Genomic DNA, 15072 nt, shown 5'->3' on the forward strand with positions numbered 1-15072 from the left:
ATTAATCATAAGAAAGAACTTTGCAACAGAAATTGATAACAAATAAAAGGAAGGTCTTATCCTTGTGTTGTTTCTTCAATGAGCCAATTGCTTGTTGATCAAGAAAGCTTCTTTTCACTGTTTTGACCTTTTGCATATCATTGATTCAGCTTCAATGACTTCATTTTTCTTTAACAGCTTGATCAGAAGGCTCAATTCTTCCTTTTCTCTTTATTTTTCCTGCATAAACAAATTCAAGTTGCAAGATTTGGTCCCCTTACAAATTTGGGTCCATTTGGCTTTTCTTTGTTGTTAGAAACATCACATCCCTTAGGAATCCATTTCATACAACCTTTAGGAACATAATATTTTCTAATTTTGCAGAATCTAACAGAGTGGCCTTTCTTCATGCAGTAAAAGCATGTAACAACCGGTTGTTTCGTCTTAGCAATCGGTTGTTTTTCTGATTTTCTCAAAAAACTTTTTGAAAATCTATCTTGCTTGTTCTGTGGTTTGAAGCCTAAACCAGCCTTTCCAAAAACACAGCTTTGAGATGCTAGTACATTCTCAAAGTTTGACTTTCCTTTTGAAAGCTTGTCCACAGTTTGAACAAGATAGTGAACCTTTTTCTCAAGATTTTCACAATTTGTGCAATTGAGAGTATCACACTTGCAAGAGGCATTTTTGAAATCTTTTTCCAATTTTTCAAAATCACTTTTTGCTTTTCTCAAATCCTCTTCAAGTGATTTAACTTTCTTTTCAAGCCCATTGTTAAGATCTTTCAATCGGTTGTTTGAAAGAACCAATCTATTAGCTTCATCATGAGTTTCTTGAAAAGCTTCAAGCAATTCACTATAGTTTTGTTCATTTAAGGAAGCACATGAACTTACCTCACTTGAACTGCAAGAATCATCATCATCATCCTCAGCAACTAAGCATATGTTGGCTTTTTCATCTTCACTTGATGAAGAGCTTGATGATGATACTTCATTTTCATCCCAAGCAATGTAGGCTCTTTTTGTCTTGCCTTTCTTCTCCTTCTAGCTTGTCTTTTTCTCTTTGCTCTTGTTGGGACAATCAGCCTTTATGTGACCTTGCTCACCACAACCAAAACAAGTATAGTTATTTGAATTAAATTCATTGGGTTTCTTGTTTCCATACCTATCCTTGTTGTTGTCTTTGTTGCGGTTTCTCTTTAAGAATTTGCTGAATTTTCTTGACAGCAAACTAAGATTTTCCTCATCACTATCATCGCTTGAATCTTGCTTTCCCTTATGTTTGGATGCTTTCAAGGCTATGCTCCTTGTGTGCTTATCTTCACTCTCTTGAACATTGAGTCTATTCATCTCTAGCTCATGTTCCCTAAGCTTTCCCAACAAAGAGGCAACACTTAATGATGTTAGATCTTTAGATTTGGAAATAGCAGTTACCTTTGGTTGCCATGCTCTATCAAGACATTTTAAGATCTTGATGTTCAGCTCCTCTTTATCAAACGTCTTGTTAAGGCTCATAAGGTGATATATGATGTGTGTAAACCTTTTCTGCACTTCAGCTATGGTTTCACCTTTTAGCATTCTAAACATCTCATACTCTTATATGAGAGCATGCTTTCAAGCTCTTTTCACCTCATTTGTTCCTTCATGAGTGACTTCCAAAGTATCCCACACTTCTTTTGATGATTTGCATTGTGAGACCCTGAAAAACTCATCAGAATTTAAAGCAGAGGTTATAATATTTTTGGCAATGCAATCGAATTTGGCCATTCTACTTTCTGCATCAGTCCATTGAGACCATGGCTTCTCAATGACAGAACCATATTTTTCAAACATAGGGATAAAAGGGCCATTCAATTGCATCCCAAATTCCTTTGTCAAGAGATTCCATAAATATTTTCATTCTAACTTTCCAAAACTGGTAATTCAAACCACAAAACAAGGGTGGTCTATTTATTGAGGCACCTTCCCCAAACGGTAGTCTATCAGCCATTTTGAAAGATTTTAGGATCAACTTGAATGACTTTCAAGAACCAAACTCTTGATGCCAATTGTTAGAAAAGATAGCTTTAAACTAGAGGGGGGGTGAATTGTTTAAAGGGGTTTTCGCAAACTTTTCAAAGCTAGAATGAACTTATTTCAGAAACCAATTGATTCAGCAATTCAGTTAGCCAAAACAGCAAGCAAAACTGTAATATCAGGAAAAACAATCAGTTGTTTATACCAGCAAAAATCAAACAAACTGAATTTAAAGAGATAGGGATAGAGAGATTGTACACAGTTGTTTATACTGGTTCACTCCAAACTAGAGCTACATCCAGTCTTCTCAGAAACCCTGAGGATATCCACTAAGCAATCACACCTTGATTACTTACACCACAACCAAGAGAATGACCTTGAAAACCTCAAGACACACACTCTCCTTGGCCAACACTAAGATTGCTGATCTTGAACACCTCAAGAACACACAGCCAATCTCAGCAACACACAAACAAATTGTTCAGCAGTTTTCAAAGATTACACTTGTTACAGATGAATATCTGAAAATACAAGCAGAATCCTATTCAGCACCTTGATCAATCTCTCAACTCTTTAGCAATCTCATAACTCTTTGAAAAACTCTTAGATCAAAAACTATGTTTCAAGATTCTTAAAACATTAAAACAGTTTTTCAGAGTATATCTAAGAATATAGTTTGTTATCAAATCTTAACAAACTCTTAATTGCATTTAAAGTTGATTGGTCAAAGCATTTAATGACTGGAGCGTATTCAGTTAAAGCTTTTAAATCTCAGTCAAAGAAAACAGTTTTTTTGTTATGGTTTTAAAACAAACAATCGATTGTTTCCTCGAATCAATCGTTTGTTTTGTTACTTAACAAAATTCACCATTCAAAAACAGTTTTCAAACTTTCTCAAAACATCTAAGTGTAAACAATCGGTTGTTTCGACAAAACAATCGGTTGTTTTAACTTAGTTTGAAAAACATTTTGCTTTGATAAAAATGAGATGCTAATTGCTTTGAGATTTAATCTAAGGGTTGATTACAACAAAGAACTACCCAGAACAAAGCTTAAACCAGCACAGCAGCATCAAGCAAAGCAGAGGCTTCATCATCCTTCAAAGGATTTGACTTCTTCAAAACATTGAACACCACTTGGTTCAACAGTGTTATCTAATCACCATTTTCTTTTGAGTTCACACTTTTCCTCATTTTTCTTTCTAGATTTTCATGATTTTCAACATGATCCCCCCCCCCTATTTTTCTCTTTCTCTTTCTTTTTCATCAATAAGAATAGATTCTTCCTTTTTTCAATCTTTTTGAACTTTCAGCAATTAGAATCAACTATTCGCTTTTTCATATATATATATTGATCTTGCCCGTTGACCAGAACGTTGAAGCTTGCCTCGTCAAACTTGGATCGACGTGTGCGCCGCGTCAACCTCCGTCCTTCGCCGCGATCCACCTCAAGAACCTGCAAAAGAACAGAGCGGCGCCGCTGCGGCCGATCGCACTCCAACGCCCAAGTCAGTGACGGAACCACCAAATACTTCAAGAATAACACTCAAGAACTCTCAGGGAACCGTGCAATGTTCTCTCTCACAGTATACTCAAGAACTCGCAAGCGTAAAGAAGACAATCTGAACGTGCGTACCTCAGAAGTTCATTGGGAAACCCTTATATACCTGGGCACTTTCTCTCTCCTGGCAGTTACACACCTGGACACGTGGCTCGCATCCAGCCGTACACGTGCCATCATCTAGAGCCTCCTTGACTTGGGCGCTGCTTCTGACTCTCCTTTGGCTAAGTTACTTATGCATGATACTACTTGTACCGCCCTGGTGGTCGGGAGTGATGACGTGGCATCCTGCTACGGTATAGGCGTGTTGGCAAGGCGCCAGGTTGGCAAAAGGGAAGGAAGTCGGGGGGCTCGTGTAGTCGCCAGTTGTTATATTGGCGTGTTCCGATTTCCAGCTTACCAGAATCGGCGATCAGCAGGTTAAAGATGAAGTCGCCAGATGTAGATTCAGGCGACCTAGTCATCGGAGATCGCCAGAGCAAGCACATCGCCAAAGATGAAGGAGAAGCAGATTATGAAGGCGGCCGGCGAGACCACAGGGAAGGTGTATGAAGGCCCCTAACTCGCCAGTTCCAGTAGGGATCGCACTCCCAAGTTAGCTATGCACTGGGCAGTACCATGCATAAGTAACTTAGCCAAAATGAGAGTAGAAGCAGCGCCAAGTCAAGAAGGCTCCAGAGGATGGCACGTGTACGACTGGATGCGAGCCACGTGTCCAGGTCTGTAACTGCCAGGAGAGAGAAAACAACCAGGTATATAAGAGTTCTCAACAAACTTTCTGAGGTACGCACGTTCAGATTATACTCTTTACGCTTGCGATTTATAGAGCTTACTGTGAGAGAGGATTTGCACGGTTCTTGTTCTCTTAGTATTTAGTGATACTGTCACTGACTTGGGCGTTGGAGTGCGATCGGCCGCAGCGGCGCCGCTCTGTTTCTTTGCAGGTTCTTGAGGTGGATCTCGAAGAGGAACGGAGGTTCGAAGCGGTGCACACGTCGATCCCTTGACGAGGCAGTTTCCAGCGTTCTGGTCAACAGGCAGGATCATCAGGCGCCCACCGTGGGGCCGTGTAAAACTTGCTCCCATCCACAGCGTGAGTTCTTGGAAGTTTTCGATGTTTTCTGCGTGGTTGTGTGCTGGTGCAACCATCGTTCGCTGTTTGCTTGAGTTTCGTTCGGTGAATTCGCGTTTTATACCGTTCGTTTGGCTTTTCGATCGGTGGAATGAGGTTTCCTGCTGTTTACACGTAATCTGTTTGGTGGAAGTTCGAGTTCTTTCGCTCGTTTGGTTGTCCGCAGGGAAGCGGCGGTTTCTGGTGAAGTTGTGGTTTTCTTTGAAGGCTTACGGTGTTCTTGAGTTTTCTTGCGCAGCTTCGCACTGTTTTCTCCGAGTGATCGCTGATTCGATCGTGGTTGAAGTGTCGTTCGCTGCATTCTGAGATTCGCTGGGTTCATGAGAAAAATGAGAAGCAATCGTTCAAGTCCAGTTGCGCCCGTTGCTGACGAAGGCGCCGCCGCCATGACCATGGCGCAGATGGCAGAGATGATGCGTTCGTTGCAGGAAACTGTGGAAGCCTCACGCGTAGAGCAGGCGAGAATGCATGAGGACCTGGTCGCCTCTCGCGCCAGGAACGAGGAGCTCAGCAAAGTGACTGAGGAGCTGCGTCAAGCTCTTCAGGAGCAGCAAGGGCGTTCTTCTGCTGAAGAGGTGGCGCCGTCGACGCCACCTCGTGTTTTCCCAATGCCTTTTGTTCAGGCGATTACTGACACGCCTATTCCCACGAGCGTGGTTCCGGTTAAGGCTGTCTTTACCGGCGTGGAGGATCCAGAGGCTCATCTAACCACGTTCCATACGCAGATGATGATGTCGGGAGGGTCAGACGCCGTCTACTGCAAGATGTTCGTGAGTACGCTCCAGGGAACGGCGATGGAGTGGTTTGTGAGCCTGCCTAACGGCCACATAACCAATTTTCAACAGTTCTCGAAGATCTTTGTTGAGCAGTACATCGTGAATAAGGCACCGCCCAGGGTGTCTTATGATCTGTTTGATATAAGGCAGTACCAGGGAGAGTCCCTCAGAGATTACCTGAATCGCTTTGGAACGCAGATGGTCAGATCGCCGGCCAAGGATGAAGAAATGCTGGTCTATGCCTTCAAGAAGGGCGTGCAGCCAGGACCATTCTGCGAGGCCTTGATCAGGGCTCACCCCACGACGTTTGCTGAAGTCAGGCGACTTGCGGTGGCTCACATCGCCGACGAGAGTGAAGTCGCCGAGAAGAGAGGCAGCGTGGCTCCCGCCAGGCCACGCGCCCAGACCAGGATCCAGCCGCAGAGGGTGCTGGAAACAGCGGCGGCGGCCAGGAAGGACCAGAGGACTCGCCATCCTTACGATAGAAGAAACAAGGGAAGAAGCCAAGCACGCCAGCAACCAGCACGCCGGGAATACAATCGCCCGCCTAAGCACAAGTTTGTCATGGGACTAGCGGATCTGATCGCCATTCCTAACATATCTGCTAGGTTGAAAGCGCCTGAGAAGGTGGGCGACAAGGTGCTGGGGTCAAAGCCAGATGCCTGGTGCGAGTTTCACCAAGGCTTTGGCCACACTTTGGACTCGTGTTTGTCTTTGGGATATCAGCTCGACGATCTGGTTAAGAGCGGGTTCCTAAATGACTATCTGCTGGACAGGAGGACGGGGGGAGCGTCGAGTTCCCAGCCAGCAGGTGGAGAAGCCCAGCAACACGAGATGCGTATCCACGGGGAGATCCACACCATTGCAGAGGGTTTCTCAGGTGGTGGATGCACCGCATCGCAGAGGAAGAAGTACGCGCGATCGGTGATGACAGTGGATATGTTTGAAGATCACTCGCCGGAAGTGGACATTACGTTCACCAAGCAGGATCTTCGGGACGTTGTGCCTCATGACAACGATCCCATAGTCATTTCGTTGGTTACGGCGGGAAGGAAGGTCCACAGAGTTCTGGTGGACCAAGGGAGCTCGGCAGACGTGATGTTCTGGCCGACTTTCACGCAGCTGGAGTTGCCCCTTGACCAGCTAAGGCCCTATGGAGGGTGTCTATATGGGTTCGCTGGCAACCAGGTGGAGGTCAGGGGGTACATTGAGCTGAGAACCACGTTTACAGATGAGGCTGGGTCGAGGACGGAGAAAATCAAGTACCTCATTGTGAACGCTCCTTCAGCATACAACATCCTGTTGGGAAGGCCCACGCTTAACAGGATAGGCGCAATCCCGTCGACCCGGCACATGAAGGTAAAGTTGCCGTCTATGGAGGGGGTGGTGATCACGATCAAGTCTGATAAAAAAGAAGCGAAAAAGTGCTATGAGAATAGCCTGAAAAACAAGAGGTCGGTGAGTTATGTAACAACCACCCCACCTCCCGGCGTGAAGCCTAGATCGACGGTAACAGAGGAGGCCGCCGGAAGAGATGTGGAGATGGTGGACGCTGAGCTGGGGGAGAAGAATGCTGGTCTGGAGGAGGAAGAGGAGCGGAATCGCCCTGAGGAAGTGAGGGAGCAGGGAATCGCCAGGGCGGTGATCGCCAGAGAATCCAGGCCAAAACCTGTCGAGCAGTGGCTCGAAAAGGAGATCGGGGGAAAGATCTTCAAGCTGGGAAGATCTCTGGAGGTCGAGCTCCAGGACCAGATCGCCAAGGTGATTGAGCGGCATCTGGACGCGTTTGCATGGTCCGCTTCGGACATGCCCGGGATTGATCCCGACTTCTTGTGTCATCATCTGGCGATGGACAACTTGGTGAAACCAGTGCGACAAAGGAGAAGAAAGTTCAACGAGGAGAGGAGGCAGGCGATCAGGGACGAAACACAGAAACTCCTCGCTGCAGGCCACATAAGGGAAGTCCAGTACCCTGAATGGCTGGCAAATGTCGTGCTAGTAAAGAAGAGTAACGGGAAATGGCGCATGTGCGTCGATTTCACCGACCTGAACAAAGCTTGCCCAAAGGATTCGTATCCTTTACCAAGCATTGATGCCCTGGTCGACAGTGCTGCAGGGTGCAAGTTGCTGAGTTTCCTGGATGCCTTCTCGGGATACAATCAGATCAAGATGCATCCCATGGATGAAGAGAAGACAGCCTTCATGACGGAGAGATCGTGCTACTGCTATAAGGTGATGCCGTTTGGGCTGAAGAACGCGGGGGCCACGTACCAGAGGCTGATGGATCGAGTACTTGCACCAATGCTGGGAAGGAACGTGCAAGCTTACGTCGATGACATGGTCGTGACCTCGCCGAAAAAAAGCAAGCACGTTGCAGACTTGGAAGAATTGTTCACGACGATCGCCAAGTTGAAGTTAAAGCTCAATCCGGAGAAATGCATTTTCGGCGTGGAGGCTGGAAAGTTTTTGGGTTTCCTCTTGACTGAAAGGGGAATAGAAGCCAATCCAGACAAGTGTGCCGCCATCTTGGCGATGAGGAGCCCAGCTACGGTGAAAGAAGTCCAGCAGCTAACAGGTCGGATGGCAGCCCTATCTTGCTTCGTATCGGCCAGCGGAGAAAAGGGGCATCCCTATTTTCAGTGTCTGCGGCGCAATAATAAGTTCGTTTGGACGAAAGAGTGCGAGGAAGCTTTCGTCAAACTGAAGGAGTATCTGGCGAGCCCGCCGGTTCTGTGCAAACCGCTGGTGGGAATCCCTCTCAGTTTGTGTTCCGTCCGGTTGACCGGGACGTCTTCGTGCGCGACCTCGACCGTCAGCTAAGGACTCCTTCCCACTGATTGCCTGTGAATTCCTGCAAAAAAGAGGACAAAGAGGCGCCCTAGCGGCCGTTTGCATTCCGACGCTCAAGTCAGCCAGCAAGAAACACCAAAAAACTGTCCACCCACGTATCTGAGCACCGCGTGTGGCACTCTGAAGGTGGTAAAAGAACTGTGTATCTGTGTGTGTGTGTTGTCTCCTTTAGGCAAAAATATTCTCCAGTCCCTTGTTCGTAACTTTAAAGCACGGGCAAGCAACCAAAGAGTTTCTCCTAAGTTTGCCAAAGGTTCCAACCCTTTTTCCGACATTCTCCGCGCTATTTAAACTGCCCCAACATTTAAAGCGCCTTAAAGCGCTTTTAATCTCAAACGTAACGCACTCATTAAAGCGCTTAATTACGAAACGTAGCGCATTTAAGACGTTGAAACGCTCGGGAGCCCTAATAGTACCTGAATGCTCGAAAGGGAAACTGTATTGAATATCTTTAATTACCTGGCACCTGACTAGAGGGTGTTTCTATTCCGGCATTGCTGTCATACACGTGGAGGGCCTCACGACGCCATGACCCCATCTGGGGGCGTTTCTGCCCATCTGGGGACGTTTCTGCGTGTGGGTCCTCCTGCCTGGGAGTGCTACTGCGCTAGGGGTGGCTTTTTGGGTGCCAACTCATGCCCCCAAGTATCTAGCCACTTACTCTGAGAGCGTATCTGCCTTCCTCTCGCACCCTGCACCCGGTTATCCTGGGCGTGACCTTCCTCTTGGGTCATATCTGTCCCGAAGGCGTCTCTGGGGCGGCAGGGGTACTTCACGAGTCAGGCTGCCCTTCACTGGTACTACCACTATGGCCTTGAAGCCACCTTTTCCTTCTCTTTATCACTTTCCCGAGATATCGGGTCCTGAGGCTTCCCACGGCGTCGCTCCCTCCATGGTATTTCCTACCCATGGGTATCGGGGAACCATACTGTGATTGCCTTACCTTTACACTGTTTGATCTGGGCACGCCCTGGCTAGGCGACGCCTTCACCCAGGCGACGCCTTGCCTTGGCGACACCTTCACCCAGGCGACGCCTTGCCTTGGCGACGCCTGGTCCTATCTTGGCGACGCTTCCTCCTGGCGTCTCTACACCTGGGCGACACCTTAAGTTGACTTTGACTTTCTGGTCGTTGACTTTGACTTAGTCAACGCCCTGATACGGGACGGTACACAAGCCCCCCAGTCTTAAGCCGAAGACTTGTCTTCAGCGCAAAGACTAAAGCCTTGCCTCCACCATCCGCGTGCCTTCCTGATGACGTGTCATTCTCTGCTGACTCAGCAAATTTTCGAATTTACTGACGCGACATTTTCTGAACCACAGGGGTATTCTTAATGAGCGATTGGACATTCCCTGAAATGGGGATGATTACACCTTTTGGGCTACCCTTGATCGCGCGCCACGTGGCCCATTGCGTGGCCCTCCTTTAGAGACCCTTGCGCTTCCCCTGGGCAATCAACCCTCTGACGCGTGGCCCGATCCTATGGCCCTTAGTTAGCGCTTCTTGAGTCGCGAAATGTAACGTTTAAGTTACTCCAAACCCCGCGCTCACCCTACTGTTACATTCATTCACTCTGCTACTCTGCCCTGTTCATTGCCTCCAAAACCTCTTCTCTCTGCAATTGCGATTCTCCCCTTCCTGCGCTCTCCTACCGCCTCCACTTCAACAGCAAAGGTACGGTTTCGAGCACTCTCCACTCTTCACTGTTGTCGCATTATAGGAAACTGCCTGGGACTGTTGTTATTCTCGTATTTCTCTGGATATTGTTTGTATGCTTCGTTGTTCCTTTCGCTTCCCTTCGTTCTCTTGCGGGTAGGGCGCTCCTAGGGTTCTTCCATTTTCCCCTTTTGTTCTCTCCAAACCCCTTTTCTCTGAACCCTTTCTTTCTCTTTTGATCTTCAGCATTGGCGTTGATGGCAAAAACCAAGACCACCGCGCCTCCCCCGCTCCCCAAGTCACATTATAAGGGCGAATATGACTGGGCCCCCGACGAACTTCTGGACGAATGTTCCCTCCTGAACTCCGTTGAGGACGTGGAGGTCCACAGGGGGGACCCTGCTCTCTATAACTTCAATGCTTTCCACAAAAGTCATGACTCCCAAGTCCTGGTAAGCCGAGTGCGACCTGGGATGCCCGTTTGCGCGGACTCACGGGATACTGGGGGATGCGCTTTCTTCTTCCTCTATCAGATGGTGCTCAAAAGGGTGGGCCTGCGTCTACCCCTCACCCCCTTCGAAAAAGAGCTACTGACAGAGATAAACACTGCTCCCGCCCAACTCCATCCCAACAGTTGGGCTTTCGTGAGGGGGTTCCAAATTCTCTGCGGCTATCTAGGTGTTCCCTCCTCTGTGGACGTTTTTCTCCACTTCTTCGAGGTAAAGAAGCAAGGGAAAAGCCTCTGGATGAGCTTTTCTGGGATCGCCGGGTGCATCATCCTTACGCTCTTCCAGAATTCGTTCAAAGGCTGGAAGGGGAAATTTTTCAAGGTACGCACGACCAAGCGCGATCCTACCATTCTAGAGGGCTTTCCCCTGTACTGGACAGACAAACCCATAACTATGAAGCCCTTGGCTCTGGACGAACTTGCCCCGCCTGACCGGGACATATGCAAAGCCTTGGCGGGACTGGGGATAGTCTTCGATACCGTCAAGCTCATCGCGAACGAATTCAATGCCCATGGGCTTTCTACATACTTCGGTATCTGCTCTTGGCGATTTATGATGCATTAGTTGTTACGGTTATCTGCATTACCATTTTTCACTGTACAATGTTACTTGCATTTCGCATCTCTTCCTGTATTGTGAATCCACATAACTGCTCTAGTACTAATCCTTGTTGTTTGGCCTGTCTTGATGTAGGATCGGTGATGGGCGCTTCCAAAAGAATAATGTTGGCGAAAGCACTGAAGGAGGCTCGTGCCGCCAAGGCAGGCGTCTCCTCCAGCCCTGTTGCCAATCCGATTCTCCCACCGGCTCCGACACCGCCGCCTCCAGTCACTGCTGAAGCTGCTTCTAGCCCATCTCCGACGTCTCCACCTGGCTCTGACTTGCTTCCAACCCCCAACTCTCTTTCGCCTATCGCCGCTGTTCCCCTGGCTGTGGCCTCGTCCCCGGCTCCACCCCCCTTGACAAAGGGAAAAGGGTTTTGGAGATTCTGTCAGACGATGAGGAATCGGAGGGTGTGGCGCCCTTCAGAAGGAGAAAATCCGCGCGGGTTCCCCTCCCGGCAGAGACGTCGCCACAGGGAGGGAACTCCTTTATGGACAACCCTCCAAGCGCAACCTCACTCCCTCCTATGATTCTCCAAGAGGAAAGGGGCGAAGGTGCTGAATCTGCGCCGCCTCTGCCGCCGCCAGAAACCACTGCTTCCCCGGCTCCCAACGCTGCCGCCCCCGACTTCATTGCCATTCCCCCTCCAATCATGCATCTGATGAGGGGGTTCAGCGGCGAGACTATGCCAGAAGGTACCGACAGGAGGGAAGGTATGCCTTTCTATTTGGGGGCCTTCTTGGCGGTGGCCCTCGAATGGCGCTCCCAGGCCAGAAACGCTGTCTTGCAAACTCAAACTCTCCAGGCCTTGGAAACGAAGGCAACTACCCTGGAGGAGGAGATGAGGATCCTGGGACGCCAGAACGAGGCTTATTGTTCCTCCCTGAAACAAGCACAAGAGTCCAGGGCGGAAACTGAGAGGAAACTGGCAGAGGCCTTGGAGCTCCAGGCTGACTTCTACGCTCGTGAAGTTTCTCTCCAAGTACAGGTGGCGGGCCTTCAGGAAGTGGTCAAAGCGGATGCAGAAACTCACAAAGACCTGAAGGACCGTTGCTGTGAACAGGCTGCCAAGGTGGAGCGGATGGAAGAGGAAATGGCCACGCAGGCCAAAGGTATGGACCTTCTCCGAGTTGACTACGACAAACTGCAGGTCGAGGTTAGCCGGCTTCGCGTGGAGAAAGAGGCTCTGGAGAAGCAGGTGGCCTCTGGAGACGCCGCCATTGAGGAACTGGAGAAGGAGAAAAAGTCCCTTATCCAGGAGATGGCGGGCACCTTCGAGGAGGGGTTCCAAGAGGCCCTGTCCCAGGCGTCTTGCGAGAATCCTGGCGTCAACCTTTCGAACTACGACCCCACACACCACATAGTCGACGGGAAGGTCGTGCCCATGGATTTGAACGACTGAATTGCTGCCCCTCATCCGCCACCTTCCTCTTCAAGCTTAACTCTTCATTCTTTACCTTCGCTTTTTGATTTTATCTGCCAAAACTTGTAATTCTTTGACCTATCCGTACTCTTGTTACTGATTTGGGTCATTCGCATGGTTGTCTTTATTTCTTTTTCACATACGATTCTGCCTATGGGATCTCGTTCTCATCTTTTCCCTTCATACGCTTCAATTATTTTATCTGTGTTCTGCCCGTTTCTCACACTTCGTTGGGCGGTTTGGTATGATTGGGTAAGGTCGCCCGCCAACCCTTACACCCATGGAGAGGCTCACTAAGTGGCGTCGTATCGTCCACGGGACGTCTCTGATACCGAAAGGCTCTTTCTTTGATCTTTTAACGCTCGGCGCCCACGCCTAAGGAGAGGCCTGCTAAAGCAGCACCGTATCGTCCCCGGGTGTCTAAAACGCTGAGTGCTGTGGGGTTTTTGTTCCCTCCATGGTCTTTCCTGCCCATGGGTATCGGGGAACACCCTGCCAGTGACTCGCTGGCGTTCGGCGGTTTCGCCTCCCTCCACAGTCTTTCCTACCTGTGGGCATCGGGGAGGCGACGCCTGTGACTAACTTTGCTTTTCTTTGCTTTCATCTCCCTCCACAGTCTTTCCTACCTGTGGGTATCGGGGAGGCGACGCCTGTCGGTATTTGGGTTGGCGACGCCCGCGACATCTCGTCTGTCGTCGCCCTTTACGTCCTTCCTGGCAACGCCTCGGGCGTTACCTTTACTTCGTTATTGACCTTAATCCTTGCCTTGGTCAACGCCTGATAACAGCGAAGAGCCCAAGGCTTTGCCTGTGCCATCCACGTGGCGCTCCTTGTATAGCTGATGGGACCTTCTGTCATTCGACTTGATCCACGTGGCGCTGCTTACATAGGTCAACTGAAATAAAATTTTAAGTTGGCTGCATTCCAACTGCGCGGGATAGGGCCTCCATCTAAAGTCTCCAGGTTGTACGAACCGTTGCCCTTAGCCTCAGTAACTCTGAAGGGCCCGGTCCACTTGGGAGACAGCTTATTCTCCAACTCGTACGGGTGAGCTTTCCTCATCACTAGGTCGCCCACCTGAAACTGTCGCGGCTTTACTTTAGAGCTATATTGCCGCTCCACTCTTCTCTTCATCGCTTCAGCTTTTATTCTAGCTTCTTCCCTGGCCTCTTCTAGTAGATCTAGGTTTACCCGTCTCTCCTCGTTAGACTCCTCCACCACAAAGTTTTGAAAACGCGGTGAGCTTTCGTGTATTTCTACTGGAATCATCGCGTCCGACCCGTACGCCAAACTGAACGGCGTCTCCATAGTAGAGGATTGGGGCGTGGTGTGGTATGCCCACACAATCCTTGGCACCTCTTCCGCCCACGCCCCTTTGGCCTTCTCTAACCTTCTTTTTAACCCCCTCAGCAAAACTCTGTTTGCTGACTCTACTTGTCCATTGGTCTGGGGGTGTTCGACCGACGCGAACACTTGCTTAATTCCCACCTCAGCGCACAGATTTCTCAACTGCTGACTGGCGAACTGGGTCCCGTTGTCAAATATCAGGCGCCTGGGTACGCCAAAGCGACACACGATGTTTCTCCACACAAAATGCTGTACCTTATGTGCAGTGATTTGTGCCACGGGTTCTGCCTCTATCCACTTAGTGAAGTATTCGATGGCGACGATCAGATACTTCATCTGCCTGATTGCTAGTGGGAAAGGGCCCAGGATGTCAATTCCCCATGTGTGGAAAGGCCACGGGCTGTATATGGACCGCAACTCTTCTGGCGGCGCCTTGTGCCAGTCGGCGGGCTTTTGGCATTGCTTACACCGCTGGGCGTGCCGTGCGCAATCCTCTTTCACTGTTGGCCAGAAGAAACCTGCGCGTATTACCTTGGAGGCTAAGGACCTTCCTCCTACATGGCTTCCGCAAATGCCTTCGTGCAGCTCCGCCATTATCCTGGTGCACTCATCGCCACTGACGCATGTTAGGATAGGGTGAGCGAAACCGTGTCTGAACAGCACCCCATCCACCAAGGTATATCTTGCGGCGTTCCTTTTGATTTTCTTACCCTCTTCAGGGTCCACTGGAAGGGCCCCATCCGCCAGGTATCGTTTATAGGGCGTCATCCAAGTGTCTCCCGTGGACAGGACACAAACCTGCATCTGCTCTTCCTCAGACGCACCCGCGTATATACTGATGCGGGGCGCCCTCTGCGTATCTTGGGTTAATGAGGAATGACTCCTCGGCCTTCCCCTTGATGCATAAATCTGGAGGACATCCACCCTGTTGTCTTCCACGAATCGACGCGGAGCTTTGAGGGTCTCCTGGATCACTGTCCTCTGTCTACCCCCTTTGCCTGAGCTGGCCAGCTTTGCGAGCAGGTCAGCTCTGGCATTCTGCTCTCTCGGGACGTGTATCAACTCAAGAGCGTTGAACGCCCCTCTCAACAACTGGACGTATTTTAGATACACCGCCATCTGGGGGTCCTTCGCCTGGAAGTCACCCGACACCTGCCCCGTAATCAACTGGGAGTCGCTCTTCACTAGGAGATTTTGTGAGCCCATCTCCTTGGCCAAGAGCATT

The sequence above is a fragment of the Phaseolus vulgaris genome, chromosome 5, assembly GCF_000499845.2.
Source record: "Phaseolus vulgaris cultivar G19833 chromosome 5, P. vulgaris v2.0, whole genome shotgun sequence".
Taxonomy (NCBI): Eukaryota; Viridiplantae; Streptophyta; class Magnoliopsida; order Fabales; family Fabaceae; genus Phaseolus; species Phaseolus vulgaris.